We start from the raw sequence: 21,995 nt of genomic DNA on the forward strand, positions 1-21,995 counted from the left end.
TGGCGTGGTGAGCTGGAACCTGCTTACGTCAGCTGTCACGCTTACGTCACGAAGTACCGCAACAGCCAATAGGAAAATTCAACTGCAGTAGCCACCGTTCAACCTGAAGAGGGCAGCACTCAGACGTTTTTACACCATATATTGTAGAATTAAAACACTTTATACACAAATGTCAAAAAAATTACTTGAATCAATGACCAGTACTAATAAAGCCCATGCTTACAGATCATTAACTAAAAAAAGTTGGTTTAGGGTTTAGTTACCCTTTAAATGCTTGGTCCTGTCTGTCAGCGCGTTGTCAGTGTCCTCTATGTATTTTTCACGACATTCATAGCTATAAGCGCATTATTAATAGCTATAAGCGAAAACTTTAGGTGTCGACAACGTATTATAGCCTACTCCAACATCGAGTGCAAAGTGGGGAGTTGAAAAAAAAACTTACGGTGCTCTGTCATCTGCAGCTGCAACCGGGTGGCGCCTCTTAAGGTGCTGGTGCATTGCCGTGGTGCTAGAATGGAAGGCCACGACATATCACGGAATTGTTTCCTTTTAAATTAAAGAATTCCCATACTTTAGAGGAACGAGTGCATGCCGCCTTGCACTTCTGATAGTCTGAGGAGCCACTCGTGTTGCTACTAGTCGCCGGCGCCGCCATCTTTGTTTTGGGTCCGACGAATCGACGCGCATATTTTGCGTCGACGTCATCTAATAATCTTCCATGGTTGGTCAAACAGACCATAATCTCACACCATTTGTTCAACCAATGTTAATGTTTCAGGCTGGTTGAGATGCTTATACAAATATAGTATTTTTTATTGTGTCACAAAGTTTCACTTTTCAGGGAAATCCACCAACAAATGGCTTACTTATAGCTGTCTCTGAATATTTAGCTGGGATAGAATTTACCTGGATGAAAAAAATTACACACATCAGTTTTGGGAGATTTAATGTTAAATTCTTAGTATCCTGTTGTGCATATGGCAACACAAACACACCTTGGCCAGCTCGTCCTCTGTTTCTGTTTTAACTCCAAATCGGGGGATGTTGGAGTTAGTGAGGCTGGAACTGTGCGTTAGCTTTTTTACACCACTAATCTGGGACATCGGCCTTTTCTTCTTCTCCTTGTCTTTCTGAGACTGGGGCGATGGCATCTCCACCTCGTGCTGCTTGTCTACAAAAACACACAAAGATTTCAGAGAAGGTGCCAGAAATCAGTTTCATCCACCATGAGTAAAAGGCACAGCATGTGGCACTTCAGCTAGTCAAGTCAAGTCAATTTTATTTGTATAGTGTCTTTCACAACATACATTGTTTCAAAGCAGCTATACAGAAGATCAGGCATTAACAGACTATAAAACGAATGTCTATAATGTCGATGAATCATCATTGTGTAATTAGATCAAATACGATTGTTAATCGTGTTTAAAAATAAGTAATTAAATAATAATAGCTACTGATTTGTAGTTTTCTAAATCAGATGTGGGCTACGGTCAAGTAATGATCTCATTGTGGCATGATGATACAGAGTCCTCTAGCTGCTGTTGGGCTACTTTTTGCTTATAATAAGCACCTTAATTTGTTTGTTTTTTTCACCAAAATTTCATATTAGAACAGAGTGCTGAAGCCCCCCTTGCTGAAAAGGTTTGTTTATTCCATTTTGAATTAAGAAATACCAAGCATGTTCCCATATAACATCATGGTCCCTCTTGACTAGCATTACTTCTTTTTCTGCTCTTGTTTGTATACTGAATGTATATGCATGTTAGGGTTTAGTAAAAACAGATTTTCGGATTAATCACGATCTTCTTTGAATGATTCTGATATTGATTCATAAAATCCCAAAATTGATCTTTTACTTTTAAGTTAACTACAGTCTCCATGGCGATCATGATTTCAAGTTCAAAAACACTTCCTATAGCGCCATCTAGTGCTCTGTGCATGTGTCACGCACTAAGAAATGTAATCGAGCTTGAAATCATGATTGTGCCTAGAGAATGCAATGACAAGATATTACGTGAAAAACGAGTTATATTTTGGTCTGTTCTCACCCAAAACCCATTGGACCACTTTAGAAGATATTGATTAAACCACAGTCGTATGGTTTACTTTTATGCTGACTTTATCTGCTTTCTGGAGCTTTTGGAGTTCTGGTCACCAGTCACTTGCATTGAATGGACCAACAGAGCTGAGATATTCTTCTAAAAACCTTTGTTTGTGTTCAGCAGAAGAAAGTAAGTTATACACCTCTGGGATGGCAGGAGGGTGAGTAAATGATGAGAGAAATTCCATTTTTGGGTGAACTAACACTTTAAGTTATTTTTATATTATGTTTTATGGGGAACACTCACCTAAGAATGTACTGGAGATGAATTCCGACACCTGGTTACCAGATCGGCTCATCTCTGAGAGGTGAGATAATTCTCTGTTCAACATCCTTTTGAACTGTGGGAAGAGAAAAGATCAACAAAAATGAGGATTACAAATATTTAGGTGCTATTTAGAGCTATTTTATGTGAAATAAATGTCATTATGAAACTATTACTAAGCTGTATTTTTGAGTATCAACTGCAAATAAACACTAACTATGGACAAAAATTACACAGGAAATAAATCTCATTCAAAGTGAAAATACCTTGTGTGGAGGTGTCGTGTGATAATTCTGTGCTATTATTTGAGAAACCACTGAAATTCACTGCTGAGCAAGACACCATTTTTACACAATTTCTGTATTAATTTTTTTTTTATTGTTTAATGGAATAAAATTTCCCTTGTCTACTGTGTCACTATCAGTCTGCAGATACGTTGTTATTTCAAGGCTGTATGTTCCAGACAACCCAAAACATATGAATCCTCTCACACTGTCAAGAATGTCAGGTCAAAATGACCCGCTGGGTCACACTAAACAGACGATACATACAGTACAAGGTACCTATTTTCCCATTTCTAACCAGTTTTGTGGGCAAAAACTGTAAACGGTCGAAAATTAATTTGCTAATGTGTGCACACAAACAACTGGAACAGCTCTGTGACAGCACATACTCTTTGTGAGATATTCACACTGTGCTTTTTATTGTAGTTTGGGTTTAAATAGATACGGATTTTGACAGTCCAGACAGAAACATGGAAGCAAAGATTTATGATAATGCAAAAATAGAACTGGCTGTAAATTGAGGTCTATTGTCAGAGGAACAATTTAATTTGTGGTTGGGCTAATGAAAATGGGGCATACCTCCACATCTCTGTGATCAGTCCTATAAATGTACCATATCCAATATAAATACATTATTAAAAAAATCTAGAAAAAAAAGCCCTATATTTAACAACTGAATGCAAATTCAAATCTCTGCTTGTCAGTCACCATCCATTTTTATTTTGTGAAAACTGAATACCATTATAAACACCAATGCACAATAGCAGCCTATCCAACCACATTCCAATATAACAATACAGCCATCCGTGGTGGATTAACTCACCTTTATGTATCCCCAAGACACTGACAGCAAATAATTTGCCTCAGGCATTTTGAACAAGTGTGTCCTGATAGCAGAAGAGATTACAAAACACTGGCTGATAGAGCAGATGATCACAAACTGCTCAATGAAGAAGGTAAAAAATCTCCATATGTTTATCAAACTGAAATAATATAATTATTTTCTGCAAAACCACATCTGTAAAGTCCAGAAATTCCATAGTATTCCTTGAGACATGCAAATCCATTGTTAAAAAGCCTGGCAAGATTCCATCTAAGACAGAGCAGTGCGTGAAGAAGCCATGCCATTGTCTGATAGCATCTCCGTCCACTGCGCACTCTTCAAAACAAAAGCTTGCGTCTTGGCAGGAAATTATGCCCAGTTAACAGCTTCCAAATAAGGCTGTGTTTCACACAATAATTCAGGTGAGAGTCTCTCGCTGCAGCACTGTCTTAGAAGGGCTCTGCCAATCAGGTGGCTTCCCTGGATTAGAATGAGCTCATCGTCGCAGATGATTGGTTGCACTGAGCTAACATGCAAATCCTCTGGGAGTGTTTTGCTCCCTTGGACCCCTCCCACCTCTTGATCCCTGCAGCTCAGTTGGAGACTGTGTTCTTTGTAAGAGAGCTCCATAATAGAGCAGATACCTCCCCAAAAGAGCACACAGTCATTATGTGTTGTTTTTATGAATGCATGTGCACGTCATGTTCGTCAAGGTGACTAAGCGTATACGCGTATGTATGTGTGCACATATGTGCATACTGTATGTGTGTGTAAGAAGTGGTGAGGTAGTCCTCAAGACATGATGTGATTTTTGGAAGTGGATAATGTGTCAACAAGATGCATAAAATATTCAGTTTATGTCCATTCACGTAAATCTATAGAGGAGAGTCAGTGGTGAGCAAAATACACTGATGACGCTGAGGGAGGTTTGTCCTGTTAAATTGTTAATGTCCCCTTGAATGAAGCAAAAAGTATGATGAAAATTTTATTCTCTCTTTTTTTATGTATTTTATTTGTTGTTGTTGTTGTCTGTGGTCATCTATATTACAGGCCACACAAAAAACACAAAGGACCAAACCAACAATCTACACAAAATATACAATTTGTTAAAGACCAAGGACTACAAATTATACTGTCAAACTGTATGTTAACTATGTTAAATAAAGATAGGCATGTTTTACAGATATTTTAATCATTTTTACTTAATTGGTTATCGGTTCTTTAAAATATTTGAATGTACCAAAACTATTGGACTTTTTACATAATAGACAATCATGCTTAAATGTATAGTTTACCAAAAATGAAAATTCTCTCATCATTTACTCACCCTCGTGCCTTTCCAGATGTCTACAACTTTCTTTCTTCTACTGAACACAAAAGAAGATTTTTAGAAAAATATTTAAGCTCTGTTGGTCTATAGAATGCTAGTGAATGGTGGCCAGAACTTCAAAAAAGCATATAAAGGCAGCATAAAAATAATCCATATGACTCCAGTCGTTAAATACATATCTTCAGAAGCAATATGATAGGTGTGGGTGAGAAACAGAGCAATACTGAAGTCCTTTTTTTGCTATAAATTCTCCTACCTGCCCAGTAGGTGGCGATATGCACAAATAATGCAAATCGACAAACCAAAAGAAGAATGTGAAAGTGGTGATATATATAGTAAAAAAGGACATAAATATTGATTTTCTCATCCACACCTATCATATTATTTCTGAAGAGATAAATTTAACCACTGGAGTTGTATGGATTGCTGTTATGCTGCCTTTATGTGCTTTTTGGGCCTTCAAAGTTCTGGCCACTATTCACTTGCATTGTAAGGAACTACAGAGCTGAGATATTTTTCTAAAAATCTTACTTTGTATTCAGTAGAAGAAAGAAAGTCATACACATCTGGGATGGCATTAGGGTGAGAATATCGTGATAGAATTTTCATTTTTGGGTGAACTACCACTTTAAAAAGATTCTGTCATGATTTACTCACCCTAATGTTGTTCCAAACCTGTATGATTTTCTTTTGTGGAGCACAAAATTAGTTGTTAGGCCTCAGTCATCATTCACTTTCTTTGCATGGAAGAATAGAGCAGAAAATGTCTCCTCTTCATTCCACAGAAGATAGAAAGTCATATGGGTTTGGATGGAATGACATGAAGGTGAGTAAAACGTAATATGATGGAACGACATGAAGGTGAGTAAATTATGACAGAAGTTTTTTGGGTGAACTATCAGTTTAAGTGAGAAGTATTACACAAATTCTTGACACATTGCATTTTAAGCTAAATATTTTGTTATTATTATTATTAGGTTATTCACAATGCATTATGCATTTATACTGTAGTAGTCTAATAATTAGACATAATTGTCTCAAAAATGCAGATATAAAACTATAATACAAAATTGGTTCTGCATATCCATTATTGGATACTTAACAATATAATCAGACAGTATTATAAAAAAAACTATATACATCAGTCTATTTCTAGTGGTAAACATTTCCAATGGCCTATATCTTGAGTGCCAGTAACTAAACGGTTACCTGTAGGGCAAGTACAATTTTAAAAACATTTCACTGAGGCATTGTATCAAAACCTGTGCCTTTAAATAGAGCTGTACATAGATGGTTGCAGTACAACACAGCAGCAAATAAAGAGCTAAGGCAGTGGAGCTGACAGAACATGGCCAGGAATTATTTCACACTTGTGGTCCCTGTGTACCACTAGTAGGATGCTGAGTAATTTGCAGCTTTACTGGACCAGATGAGCCAACGGTAATAGGCTGTTGCAGGTCCATACGGACAGAGGGGCCTGTGTTTCTATTTTTGGAACATCTAGAGGGTGTTCAAACACGCCTCGGAGCAAAAATGGGAAGACATCACATCATTTGTAGCTGTGATTTCTTGAAAATGTGTATTCTGGGACAAGGACCTACATAACGGGTTTTCCCTGAATATGTCCCTCTAGTTTAATAATACACCTTGCAGATCAAAAGCAACATTCATTCACTATTTTTTCTGCACTCTCTATTTCTTCAGAACTCACAATAGGCTTTGGGGTCTATAAATAGTGGGATAAAAATAGCACAATGATGAGGTCAAACTGACCCATTCTTTATTGTAATGTAGGCATAATTCATATGTAGGTACTAGGGATGTCATAAAATATTGATATATATATAGATTACATCTATATATATATCGATTATTGATCGGCAAATTATTAAATCAATATATAAAAATTTGTCGACATTTAAATTGGAAGCCCAATTTGTGTGCTTTCCAATTCACTCAATTGGCCTCTTCTTATCAGTCTGGCATAATAGCATTGGGAGACCACAAGGAGGTGATATAACATTTATATCCAACACACACACAAAGGATGAGCTGAATAGGTGCAGTAAATGGAAGTCCAGAATTATGAAAGATTTGGTATTTCTTCAAGAATGAACAAAGTGACATTGATTTTGCAGGTTAGTGAGTGAAACTGCACAAACTGAACGATTAGAAATGGCGACATTTTTTATGCAGTTTCTCTGTATGTAGCACTGATTAGGTCTTACATTCAAGCCACAAAAATGACATACTTGTAACAAAAATACATTTTGTAGGCTTGATGAATGATACAGGTTCACAACAGATCATCCAGTGATGGCTAGAGTAAATAATCTGTCCTTTAATAAAGATTTGGTTCTAATTATAATGGAAAACTATGGGAGTTTGCACCATGGCACTTCAGAATGTTGACACTGAGCGTTTGTGGTGTATGTGAACCTTTGTAGAAAATAAATAATTGTTTCTAATTTTAGAAAGCACCATGTTGTCCACCAGACAACTCCGGAGTGCAACCCCTTTAATTTTCCCTGCCGCTCATAATTTGTGAAAAAAGTTGTGTTGAGAAATATGTCTGAAGAGACAAAGAATATTGTGCAATGAGCAGCTCTATTTATATCTGAAAAAATCAATTTGATTTGTGATTGATGCGTGAAAAAAGCATCGATCCCAAGCCTAGTAGCTACACATGTACTACTACTACTGCATCTGACTAAATGGACCAAATTGTGAACTTTTTGAGATTGCCCACGATCCTTAATTCTGTATAAGTCAGGGGTCATTAACCTTTATCCTTACTGTATAAGCTACTTTTATACTTACTAACTAAGGGATAGTTCGCCCAAAAAGGAAAATGCTGTCCTCATTTACTCACACTTATGTTGTTCCAAACCCGTGTGGATTTCTCCTTTGGTAGGCAAAAGGAGACGTTTGAAAGAATGTTAGCCTTTGTCACCATTTACTTTCATTGCATCTTTTTTCCATACAATAAAAGTGAATTGTGAGTGAGGCTAACATTCTGTCTAACATCTCCTTTTGTGTTCATACAGGTTTGGAACAATATGAAGGTGAGTAAATGATGACAGAATTTATTTAAATATTGTTTTGTTGTTGTGATTTATCCTTTTAAGCCTGGCTTATAACATGTGTATAGTACCATTATGATGTTTTTACTCACTTTATGAAGCTTACATTGAAAATCCATTAAAGTAATCAGATTTGGCATTTTCTTGTACATACAATTTTTATTGTACTCAATAAATTTGAATGTGGGAGGGACAATAATTATTTAAGCTGAAATATAGCTTCAAAATTTTTTATTTTGAAGTTCTTTTCTATTGTCTTTTTGTGTCATGGACCCCCTTAATACCCCTAGTATACAGTATTAAAATAACCACTATTCAATAAACCTTTGAATAGTGACATACACTGTATGGTTTTCTTAGTTGTTACAGAAAAAAAGGATGAATTGAGATATGAATTGCAATTTAATATGCAAGTGTTTGTGTTTATTTATCCAAGACCTGTCATATACCTGTACAGTCTTAAAACAACTCATGTAAATAGAAGGGGTGAATCCTTAATCACTATTTAATCAAAATATTTAAGCATAGTTTTGCTTAACTGCTATCTAATATAGTAATCCCTATAGCTAATAACTGACTTTCAGAATTAAAGAACAGATCTGAATTGGCTTCTTACTGTTGAATAGCTTTAATGTTTTTCTGTAATTGAAATAATGGATGATATATTCAACCACTGAGGCAAAATGAGCACTCTGACAGCAAATCAGCCATAATAGCAATGCCATCTGGTTATCTATAAATGTTTGTCCAGACATTATAAACAGACTATGCATAACTATTTGTTTCTTAAAATAGCATGAAAAGTGTTATATCAGTTTGGTAGGACATAACACTTGCGTGGCGACTGAGAGGCAGCTTTATACAGGATACGCCACTATTGCTATTGAGCTAAAGCAACAAAGCAAACTGACAGGCCTTGTGTGTTTCCATGGATACTGGGTATTAAAAAGAGGAACGGGAGGGGGTTTAGTCGAGTGAGATATATGAAAATGTGGGTATTTGATGCTTCTCTCACTTTCGACTGGTCACCTCTATCGGACCTTTAGCCTTTTATTTTTTTTTTGTAAAATAAAAATAATGGAAGCATCATGATTCTTGGTTTTATAGGAATGCTGTGGCCGAGCAGACCGGAGTATATACAGTACACACTAGAGGTTGATTAGCATGCTGTATGTGTACTAGGGCCTTGCTGGAGACTGTGGGCATGCTCAGTGCCGCCTGAATGACGATTGTGCTGCTGTTGTTGCAAACAAGCTCTGATTCAAAGACAGCAAAGCTTGGGAATAGCAACACTCTAATATCAACTGGATAATCAAAATTAACTTCATTTCTAAACAACTGACACATTAGATGTTTAGTATATGATCTAATTACCACAGAAAAAAACTAATGATGCTAGTAAATATACAATTATTATGCAATGCTCATGTATAAACCAAGGTACAAAGTCTTATCTGACCACAATCAGAGTATTGTGGAGTATTCGATTAGAGTCACATAAAACCACAGTGACACACAATCAGTGTTGATCAGGTCTTCCACCATTCAACAACCAACAACAAACAATCAAACATAAAAAAGCTTTACGCTAGGAATTGACTCTTGATCCTAATTAGATCCTGATTACTTTTTGTGCATAAGTGCATGATAGTCCAATAACACTGCTTATAAATCAGGAATATGTTACAAATCCCCAAATTGTGATTATGTGTGGTAAGGATAAGTTTGACTTTGAAAACCAGAGAAATCATAAATATTGAACTTTAGAATACAACTGACATTGTACACAATGTCAGTTGTATTCTAAACATCAGGTGGCATACCAACCAAACAGCAGAACTTAAAGATGAAGATCTTACCTTGTTGGATGCCATCTCACTGACCGAATGCCTGGTTTGCAAGGTCTCGAGCTGATCAAGGCACCAGTCCAGCTCCTCCAGGGTCTCTGTGGCCAGCTTCTGGAAGGCCTCCTCTGGAGGAAGAGAAGGAGGCAAGGAGTCAGATCTCAGATGCTTTAGGGGTCTAGCTGAGGTTCCCAGCAGAGGGCCCAAACTGCTGTAGACCGCCATGTTGGGATATCCCGACAAAACGCATGGGTGATTCTTCATGCTGCGCTGAAGCCCTCCACAGTGAATGATGGGGGCTCCAAATCGAGCCAAAAAAATTAGGTAAAAAAAAAAGCCGTAATCCAAATGAGGCAGAGTATGACCGGGGTGGGAGTCAGATCTCGTGTGAAGCAGGGAACACTATATCCCTTAACAAAACATTCAAAGGGGCCACACAGGATACAAATCAACACTCGCACACAGTCGATCACGCTCACAATCAAAATGACAGTCTTCCCAGAATCTGAGGTCCTACATGTCGATAAGCCCAGGGTGATGGCTCTCCTCTCGGGACAGAACGAATGTCATTGCTGTGAGCAGGCTCATCTTTCTGTGACAGATACCGGTCTACATCCAAGAGGCTTACTAGTGTGTAATGACCCTTACAAGCATGCAATCCGGCCCACAACAAAACATAGAGGCATAGTGTCATATCAATAACACACATACACTCACTCATACACACATGCAAGCACACATACAAAGCATACGGAGGGCTTTAGTCCTGTCTTTAGTCCTTAAGCTGTAATGCAAGATGGACTGCTGCAAAAGAGAACAAACGAGAGTAGTGGATGCCCTGCATGAACGCGGGGCAGCCGTGGAGCGTCGCTAGCCGAACACGAACCGAGCTTCCTCTTGAAACAGAAGCCTGAATCCTGGCAGAGCTGCTGCATGGAGGAAAGAGAGGGCTAAATCCTGGCATGTAGTTTAGCGGATCTGGAGCTGAGGAGATTAGATGGAGAGAGTGTCCTCTAACAGGTCCTCTGAGACAGCTTCACTTTATGTTTTCAGTGTGGTTTTGCTCTTAGAGAGAAAAAAAATGTTTGAATGAAGCAATGAAATTGTGCTGATGGGACTTGGGAAAGCTTTTATTTTAGTCTCTATTAAAAAGATTGTAGATTTAAGGGATAGTGCACCCCAAAATGAAAATTCCGATCTCATTTATTTATCCTTGGGTTGTTCCAAACCTGTATATCTTTTTTTTCTGTGGAACACAAGAGGAAAAAAAGGAAAAATAATAATAATAGCATGTCACCATTCTCTGTCATTGTATATTTTTTTCATGAAAGTGAATGGTGACATTCTGCCTACCTTCTTTTTCATTCCATGGAAGAAAGTAGTATAGGTTTGGAACGACATGACAGTAAGTATATAATGACAGAATTTTCATTTTTAAGTGAACTAACCATTTAAGCCTTTCAAAATGTTTTGCTTTGAGTACTGTGACACCTTCATTAGATTAAGCGTGTTCAAATAATTCAGGATGACCATATCAGGGCATGAAAATGAAGAAAAACTTAATAACAATAGACCAAAACAGCAGACGTCAGTGCAGCTATGCATGAGTATGTGAGCTGCCCAATTAAGTTATTTTGCTAACTTGAGACTGCTATGAAAACAAATCCAGACAGATTGCATGTGCCACACATAAACTCCTTTAAGAAAGCTTACATTATCTTAGTCATTCTCTCTATGTCTGTTCTGCTCTCTCTCTATTTCTACATGTGCGGTAAAGTACAGAGGGATGGGGTGCCACTCTCTCTGAAAGAGACTGCACTGACGTCAATGACATTCTTCTCATGCTTAGCGCGACATCATACACCAGCCCATGAGAGGGCACTGGCTTCATAGACAGAGGAGCTGCAGCTAAAAGCTGGACTGGAATTCTCCAATCTGGGTCATGGAAACTCACTACCCTTTCAGCCAGGAAATCCTCACCAAAACTTTGGCATTTCCTTCAGTATTTGCTAGATTTGTTCATATACATTTAAAATCACAATGCATACCTTCAAAAAAAGGTCTTGATCTTATTTTGAGCAATATGGAAATTTTGGATAGGAATTTTGGACCACAATATACATTTCTAACTTGATTTTTACATTTTCTTAAGAGAACGTGAATGGTGCTTTCCCATGCAAAACTCACCACCACCATACTAGAATGTTGTAGGTGTTTGCTGGGAAATTGTTGTCTGGTTGCTATGGTGGTTTAGGTGGTCGTTCTATTACTCACAATCCGCTATGTTATGATATCATAACACGATTGTTTGAAAAACAATACATTTTAACGCTTGTATTACTGTCCCACCTATATTCTAATGTTATAGGCTTGCGCAGTAGCTCACCTGATAGAGTGTTGACTTTGGGCTGAGCCGAAAATGTCATAGTCGGAACACTAAATAAAGCGGCTGCTTTAGAACATTTTCTTTTCACATCACATTTGCTTTTTAGGTGTTGGTTTAGGGTTAGGATGTCTGTTTTTTGTTTTGTATTTTTTACCTCTCATTTGGTTTTAGGATACTATTGGTTAGGTTTAGGTTAACGTTTTAGGTTAGGTAGGCCTGTTTTACTCATTAAAACCTCCATCTAACATTCACCTTAAAAACCTAGTCCGATTACGTAACCATTTTAATCGCTTTTGGCGCCTCTCGCTGGACATTTCAATGGGAAACTGCAGCGAAACGTGTAACGAAGCACGTAATTTTGTTTTTCAAAAATGTTACCACGGTGACGTCATTTTCATGAGATCAGGCTGGGAATAGCACACCTTTCCTCAACAAGTCATTTAATTTAAGGTATCATTCTGAGGCAGAAACAGTATGAGATTTTTTATAGGGATTTGTTTAAATCTCTAACCCTCTGTAAGAGTAATACTATTAATGATGCTTGCCATAGTAAGCACCCTAAGGGGTCATTTAGGTGATGGTTTTATCCAATGTAACATAGATTACATTTAATACATGGCCAGTCCCCCTGGAAAAGGGATAAGTGTCTTGTACACTAAGAGCACAATATTGATAGTTTATAGATCACCCTTATGGGATTTAAACCTACAACCTTGTGGTTAACAGCCCATACAGCATTTTTAGATACAGGTTATTACCAAACCTCATTCCACATTATGGTTTATGGAAAATTTATATAAAAGAAGGCGGCAAACATTTTTCTAAATCGCCCTAGGTGAACAAAGGCTTTAATTTTACTATATGCTGTGTCTTTTTATAAAGTAGTATAAAGTTTTGGTTGAGCATCATACTAAAACAACCCAAAGAAACTGGTTTACGTTAAAACTCAGTAATCTAGCTAGCTACAATCTCCTCAGCTATAACATGCAATTTTAAATAAAAAGCGGCACGTCCAAACCACATCCATAGTTTTAACCAATCATCAATGCTCTTTGATAAACCAAGTTCTGCTAGGTCAAGAATTTTAGGGATGTGAACAGGAGAAATGTCACCAAACAGACACCTTACCATAAGAAAAACATCAGTGGAATTCTTCATAGTTTTTAGGCGAACTAAAAGAAGCCTGTTCGCCCATTAAGTATAGATAAGCCCTAAAGCAGACTCATCCTAAAATCCCCAACACCATTATGTCTTTTTATGGTCACATGACACCTAAACTAATATATTTTGCAGGACATGTGAGACATTCACTCAGCATGGGGAGCTAAATTTTATAATGCGTCCATCTGCTCGCTGCCTCTGTAACAAATCGATATTATAAATCTATAACACCAGTCTTCTTTATCTCTGCAGCTGAACACTCTGCCAGTGCAAAACTTCTACCGAGCACTCAATACTACAGTTCTAGGTCAAACACCTGCATCTTACAGCAGGCTCTTCTTTGCAAACATTATAAATAGACAGCAAACAGAAACTAAATGATATAGTACAATGACCTGGGCCTCATGATTATGATGAATCAACTGTCATTCTGTGTCACATCCCAGAGTGCCCTAAAAGTTTATAAAAACATAAAAAAATTTGTTGAAGATAAAATAAAGTCTCTTTAATGCTTTACTTTGTGCATGGAGGCTGTTGTGACGTATCAGTTACTCTTTCTTATCGGCTTCAGAGTATATGACATGGAAAGTGCGATGTGAGATATCTGGAGGTTGACCTCACAAATATTCTGATGCCATGCTGGTATAGACAAAGCATAAGATGCCACACAAGGACAAATCCATCTCTCATATCAGCAAGCATCTAATAGTGTAGCATAAAATAAAACAACTGTAGTTCTAATAGAGAACAAAAAACCCAGAGCAAGTACTCTATGGAGTGCTGAAACACCAAAAATTATCTTTTTTTATTCTATCCTGAATAAAAAAAGACAGCCCTGAAACACTCATTTTCCAGACAACAAACTTGCAGGTTAAGAATGAAAATATTTGAAAGATGTAAAGTAAAGGTAAGATACCTGTGTAGGAGGTCTTTGTGATGGGAGGTGGGTTACACATGGGGGATCTCCTGATAAAGCAAATAGAAAACAAACAGGTCTTCAATATGAGAGACAATCAGTTAACCATTTCACTGCTTCAGCTCACTGTGTATGATACAAAGGACAGTAAGACAAATTGACTGCTGTTAGTACACTCAAAACAACACACTGTTATATACACTGTGCAAAATTACAAAAAGCTACAACCTGCTGTTAAAAAGTTAATTTTTTCAACCACTTTGACTTAAATCATAGATGAAGAAAATGTACTTCAACTCTGAAAATTCAAATAATTAAGAAGAAATTACTAAAAGTATTGTGACAAATTCAATAGATGGAAGAAAAGTTCTGATAATGTGTACTGATCAGTGGCGAATTCTCAGGGCCAGCAAAGCCTTCTCTGCTGGCCTAACATGCCAAATATACAAATATTTTTCATCCTTTCATTCTCAATCACCTTTTTGCCTGTGTATTTTTAACTGTTTTCCACTCTTAATTAATCTACAAACAAATTGAGAAAAACAAAATGTTTATCCAGTCAGAATTTATTCCTTAATAGTTACAAGCGAAGTGTGACAGCTGTTTCACAAATCGCATGCCTGAAGCCGAGCTCGTTAGCCGTAAGCAGATCAAGAGTTTGAGCTCCACCCCCTCAGGCCTTCAGAATTTCCACAGAATCCCTCAACAGTGCAAGTGAATGAGCAACTAAAGTGAGATTGTCAGATTCATCAGTCAATCAGATTGATTTATTTGTTCTTGGTGAGTGTGATCTTTAGGATCTGTCCAGGTCGAGGCCTTCAAGTTGGCCTTGAGCGACGCAATCATGCTTTAAGTGATGTATGTAATTTGAAAGCAAAGAGCGTGAGATCATCCTCACTGCCTTATCACCACTGAGAAAGAGATCATTATGGATTTAAAAACACAAGATGTTCCCATGACCATGTGATTGCTTAATTTATTAAAAAGGAAAGGAGGACTGATTTTCACTTCAAGTAAAATGGTAAGTGCTTTTTGCATTGTTATAGCAACATCAGGAGTTTTCTTAGTGTAAATTAGGCTGCTTGAGTGTTCAGTGTCGGATCAAGTTTTGAATCTACCTCTTGGTAGATTCATATGAAATATTAAGATTTTTTAGTTTTACGGCCCATTTGACTATTTCAAACTAGCATTGTGATCAACATCTGAGCAGTAACAACATCTCTAATATCATGTCACATCATGATGACAGTATGTGTATGTGAATATTCCTTGTTAATTTGATGACAGCAACTTACTTGTTATTGGTCCTTTCCTGTTGTATATTTGTTAAAGCAGCGAAGTTGTTCCGGACAGTTCTTAAACTCGCCAGAACCTGTGAGAAGACACAAAAGATTTAGGTTTACTTTAATTTTTTCTTGTCATATTTAATATAGTATATATTATATATTGCAATACCTGTGCAAAAGGTGTTACAATCATATCATCACCGTGTCTGCAAAGAAAGAAAATAAAGTAATTATAACAGCACTGCTATTTTCGTAGATTTTTTCATTATTTCATCTTTATTTTTCTTCTTTCCACCAAAAAAAGCCCCTTTCGCACAGACATATGAAAATGTCTTGCATTAAAGGTGGATAGGCCATTCTAAATAAAAGTTGATAAACGTTTAACATCATAATAAGCAAGAAAACTATAACATAAACACCAGACAGAAAGCGTTACAGAGGAATCGGCTTGTCCGATAACATTGCCGGCGTTACGGTTCAACTGGTTTTCATGTTAAAGGTGGAGTAAGCGAATCCTGAGAAAGACTATTGCTATTTGAACTCAACAGCCAAACAAACACACCACTCCCTTCAGTGCTCCTTCAAGCCCATTGCCAATGCTGTGTGATAGCAACAGTGTTGTGTGGATGGTCTGATCCATTTAGTTTATTTTCACATTTATAGAGCCAGGGCAGTGTACAAACATCAGACATAAAATTGTTCCTAAGAGGCTTTTTCAGAAATGTGTATGAATGAATTTCACTTAACGTTTATGAATGTGTTCATTTCACTAGTGTTCTTAGAGGCTTTTTCAATAATGCATGAATGAATATCACTAATGTTTATGAATGTGTTCATTTCACTAGTGTTCTTAGAGGCTTTTTCAATAATGCATGAATGAATTTCACTAATGTTTATGAATGTGTTCATTTCACTAGTGTTCTTAGAGGCTTTTTCAATAATGCATGAATTAATTTCACTAATGTTTATGAATGTGTTCATTTCACTAGTGTTCGTAAGAGGCTTTTTCAATAATGCATGAATAAATGACTAATGTTTATGAATGTGTTCATTTCACTAATGTTTATGAATGTATTCATTTCACTAATGTTTATGAATGTGTTCATTTCATAACTGATCCTAAGATGCTTTTCCAATAATGCATGAATGAATTTCACTAATGTTTATGAATGTGTTCATTTCACTAGTGTTCGTAAGAGGCTTTTTCAATAATGCATGAATAAATGACTAATGTTTATGAATGTGTTCATTTCACTAATGTTTATGAATGTATTAATTTCACTAATGTTTATGAATGTGTTCATTTCATAATTGTTCCATAGAGGCTTTTTCAATAATGCATGAATAAATGACTAATGTTTATGAATGTGTTCATTTCACTAATGTTTATGAATGTGTTCATTTCATAACTGATCCTAAGATGCTTTTCCAATAATGCATGAATGAATTTCACTAATGTTTATGAATGTGTTCATTTCACTAGTGTTCTTAGAGGCTTTTTCAATAATGCATGAATGAATTTCACTAATGTTTATGAATGTGTTCATTTCACTAGTGTTCTTAGAGGCTTTTTCAATAATGCATGAATGAATTTCACTAATGTTTATGAATGTGTTCATTTCACTAGTGTTCTTAGAGGCTTTTTCAATAATGCATGAATGAATTTCACTAAAGTTTATGAATGTGTTCATTTCATAACTGATCCTAAGATGCTTTTCCAATAATGCATGAATGAATTTCACTAATGTTTATGAATGTATTCATTTCACTAATGTTTATGAATGTGTTCATTTCATAACTGATCCTAAGATGCTTTTCCAATAATGCATGAATGAATTTCACTAATGTTTATGAATGTGTTCATTTCACTAGTGTTCCATAGAGGCTTTTTCAATAATGCATGAATAAATGACTAATGTTTATGAATGTGTTCATTTCACTAATGTTTATGAATGTGTTCATTTCATAATTGTTCCATAGAGGCTTTTTCAATAATGCATGAATAAATGACTAATGTTTATGAATGTGTTCATTTCACTAATGTTTATGAATGTGTTCATTTCATAACTGATCCTAAGATGCTTTTCCAATAATGCATGAATGAATTTCACTAATGTTTATGAATGTGTTCATTTCACTAGTGTTCTTAGAGGCTTTTTCAATAATGCATGAATGAATTTCACTAATGTTTATGAATGTGTTCATTTCACTAGCGTTCTTAGAGGCTTTTTCAATAATGCATGAATGAATTTCACTAATGTTTATGAATGTGTTCATTTCACTAGTGTTCTTAGAGGCTTTTTCAATAATGCATGAATGAATTTCACTAATGTTTATGAATGTGTTCATTTCACTAGTGTTCTTAGAGGCTTTTTCAATAATGCATGAATGAATTTCACTAATGTTTATGAATGTGTTCATTTCACTAGTGTTCTTAGAGGCTTTTTCAATAATGCATGAATTAATTTCACTAATGTTTATGAATGTGTTCATTTCACTAATGTTTATGAATGTGTTCATTTCACTAGTGTTCTTAGAGGCTTTTTCAATAATGCATGAATTAATTTCACTAATGTTTATGAATGTGTTCATTTCACTAGTGTTCTTAGAGGCTTTTTCAATAATGCATGAATGAATGACTAATGTTTATGAATGTGTTCATTTCACTAATGTTTATGAATGTGTTCATTTCACTAGTGTTCTTAGAGGCTTTTTCAATAATGCATGAATTAATTTCACTAATGTTTATGAATGTGTTCATTTCACTAGTGTTCTTAGAGGCTTTTTCAATAATGCATGAATGAATTTCACTAATGTTTATGAATGTGTTCATTTCACTAGTGTTCTTAGAGGCTTTTTCAATAATGCATGAATGAATTTCACTAATGTTTATGAATGTGTTCATTTCACTAGTGTTCTTAGAGGCTTTTTCAATAATGCATGAATGAATTTCACTAATGTTTATGAATGTGTTCATTTCATAACTGATCCTAAGATGCTTTTCCAATAATGCATGAATTAATTTCACTAATGTTTATGAATGTGTTCATTTCACTAGTGTTCTTAGAGGCTTTTTCAATAATGCATGAATAAATGACTAATGTTTATGAATGTGTTCATTTCACTAATGTTTATGAATGTGTTCATTTCATAATTGTTCCATAGAGGCTTTTTCAATAATGCATGAATGAATGACTAATGTTTATGAATGTGTTCATTTCACTAATGTTTATGAATGTGTTCATTTCATAATTGTTCCATAGAGGCTTTTTAAATAATGCATGAATGAATGACTAATGTTTATGAATGTGTTCATTTCACTAATGTTTATGAATGTGTTCATTTCACTAGTGTTCTTAGAGGCTTTTTCAATAATGCATGAATGAATTTCACTAATGTTTATGAATGTGTTCATTTCACTAGTGTTCTTAGAGGCTTTTTCAATAATGCATGAATGAATTTCACTAATGTTTATGAATGTGTTCATTTCATAACTGATCCTAAGATGCTTTTCCAATAATGCATGAATGAATTTCACTAATGTTTATGAATGTGTTCATTTCATAACTGATCCTAAGATGCTTTTCCAATAATGCATGAATGAATTTCACTAATGTTTATGAATGTGTTCATTTCACTAGTGTTCTTAGAGGCTTTTTCAATAATGCATGAATGAATTTCACTAATGTTTATGAATGTGTTCATTTCACTAGTGTTCTTAGAGGCTTTTTCAATAATGCATGAATGAATTTCACTAATGTTTATGAATGTGTTCATTTCACTAGCGTTCTTAGAGGCTTTTTCAATAATGCATGAATGAATTTCACTAATGTTTATGAATGTGTTCATTTCATAACTGATCCTAAGATGCTTTTCCAATAATGCATGAATGAATTTCACTAATGTTTATGAATGTGTTCATTTCACTAGTGTTCTTAGAGGCTTTTTCAATAATGCATGAATGAATTTCACTAATGTTTATGAATGTGTTCATTTCACTAGTGTTCTTAGAGGCTTTTTCAATAATGCATGAATGAATTTCACTAATGTTTATGAATGTGTTCATTTCACTAGTGTTCTTAGAGGCTTTTTCAATAATGCATGAATTAATTTCACTAATGTTTATGAATGTGTTCATTTCACTAGTGTTCTTAGAGGCTTTTTCAATAATGCATGAATTAATTTCACTAATGTTTATGAATGTGTTCATTTCACTAGTGTTCTTAGAGGCTTTTTCAATAATGCATGAATAAATGACTAATGTTTATGAATGTGTTCATTTCACTAATGTTTATGAATGTGTTCATTTCATAATTGTTCCATAGAGGCTTTTTCAATAATGCATGAATGAATGACTAATGTTTATGAATGTGTTCATTTCACTAATGTTTATGAATGTGTTCATTTCATAATTGTTCCATAGAGGCTTTTTAAATAATGCATGAATGAATGACTAATGTTTCTGAATGTGTTCATTTCACTAGTGATCTTAGAGGCTTTTTCAATAATGCATGAATTAATTTCACTAATGTTTCTGAATGTGTTCATTTCACTAGTGTTCTTAGAGGCTTTTTCAATAATGCATGAATTAATTTCACTAATGTTTATGAATGTGTTCATTTCACTAGTGTTCTTAGAGGCTTTTTCAATAATGCATGAATGAATGACTAATGTTTATGAATGTGTTCATTTCACTAATGTTTATGAATGTGTTCATTTCACTAGTGTTCTTAGAGGCTTTTTCAATAATGCATGAATGAATTTCACTAATGTTTATGAATGTGTTCATTTCATAACTGATCCTAAGATGCTTTTCCAATAATGCATGAATTAATTTCACTAATGTTTATGAATGTGTTCATTTCATAACTGATCCTAAGATGCTTTTCCAATAATGCATGAATTAATTTCACTAATGTTTATGAATGTGTTCATTTCACTAGTGTTCTTAGAGGCTTTTTCAATAATGCATGAATAAATGACTAATGTTTATGAATGTGTTCATTTCACTAATGTTTATGAATGTGTTCATTTCATAATTGTTCCATAGAGGCTTTTTAAATAATGCATGAATGAATGACTAATGTTTCTGAATGTTTTCATTTCACTAGTGTTCTTAGAGGCTTTTTCAATAATGCATGAATAAATGACTAATGTTTATGAATGTGTTCATTTCACTAATGTTTATGAATGTGTTCATTTCATAATTGTTCCATAGAGGCTTTTTCAATAATGCATGAATGAATGACTAATGTTTATGAATGTGTTCATTTCACTAATGTTTATGAATGTGTTCATTTCACTAGTGTTCTTAGAGGCTTTTTCAATAATGCATGAATGAATTTCACTAATGTTTATGAATGTGTTCATTTCACTAGTGTTCTTAGAGGCTTTTTCAATAATGCATGAATGAATTTCACTAATGTTTATGAATGTGTTCATTTCATAACTGATCCTAAGATGCTTTTCCAATAATGCATGAATGAATTTCACTAATGTTTATGAATGTGTTCATTTCATAACTGATCCTAAGATGCTTTTCCAATAATGCATGAATGAATTTCACTAATGTTTATGAATGTGTTCATTTCACTAGTGTTCTTAGAGGCTTTTTCAATAATGCATGAATGAATTTCACTAATGTTTATGAATGTGTTCATTTCACTAGTGTTCTTAGAGGCTTTTTCAATAATGCATGAATGAATTTCACTAATGTTTATGAATGTGTTCATTTCACTAGTGTTCTTAGAGGCTTTTTCAATAATGCATGAATGAATTTCACTAATGTTTATGAATGTGTTCATTTCACTAGTGTTCTTAGAGGCTTCTTCAATAATGCATGAATTAATTTCACTAATGTTTATGAATGTGTTCATTTCACTAGTGTTCCATAGAGGCTTTTTCAATAATGCATGAATAAATGACTAATGTTTATGAATGTGTTCATTTCACTAATGTTTATGAATGTGTTCATTTCATAACTGATCCTAAGATGCTTTTCCAATAATGCATGAATGAATTTCACTAATGTTTATGAATGTGTTCATTTCACTAGTGTTCGTAAGAGGCTTTTTCAATAATGCATGAATAAATGACTAATGTTTATGAATGTGTTCATTTCACTAGTGTTCTTAGAGGCTTTTTCAATAATGCATGAATGAATTTCACTAATGTTTATGAATGTGTTCATTTCACTAGTGTTCTTAGAGGCTTTTTCAATAATGCATGAATGAATTTCACTAATGTTTATGAATGTGTTCATTTCACTAGTGTTCTTAGAGGCTTTTTCAATAATGCATGAATGAATTTCACTAATGTTTATGAATGTGTTCATTTCACTAGCGTTCTTAGAGGCTTTTTCAATAATGCATGAATGAATTTCACTAATGTTTATGAATGTGTTCATTTCACTAGTGTTCTTAGAGGCTTTTTCAATAATGCATGAATGAATTTCACTAATGTTTATGAATGTGTTCATTTCACTAGTGTTCTTAGAGGCTTTTTCAATAATGCATG

At 34.9% G+C, this 21,995-nt stretch overlaps 1 pseudogene; it reads right to left on the reverse strand.

The window, feature by feature from the left end:
* Positions 1 to 21,995, reverse strand: part of LOC127620954 (cAMP-specific 3',5'-cyclic phosphodiesterase 4D-like) — a 202,297-nt pseudogene that overhangs the window by 10,301 nt on the left and 170,001 nt on the right.

This window comes from Xyrauchen texanus, chromosome 27 (genome assembly GCF_025860055.1).
Source record: "Xyrauchen texanus isolate HMW12.3.18 chromosome 27, RBS_HiC_50CHRs, whole genome shotgun sequence".
Lineage (NCBI taxonomy): Eukaryota > Metazoa > Chordata > Actinopteri > Cypriniformes > Catostomidae > Xyrauchen > Xyrauchen texanus.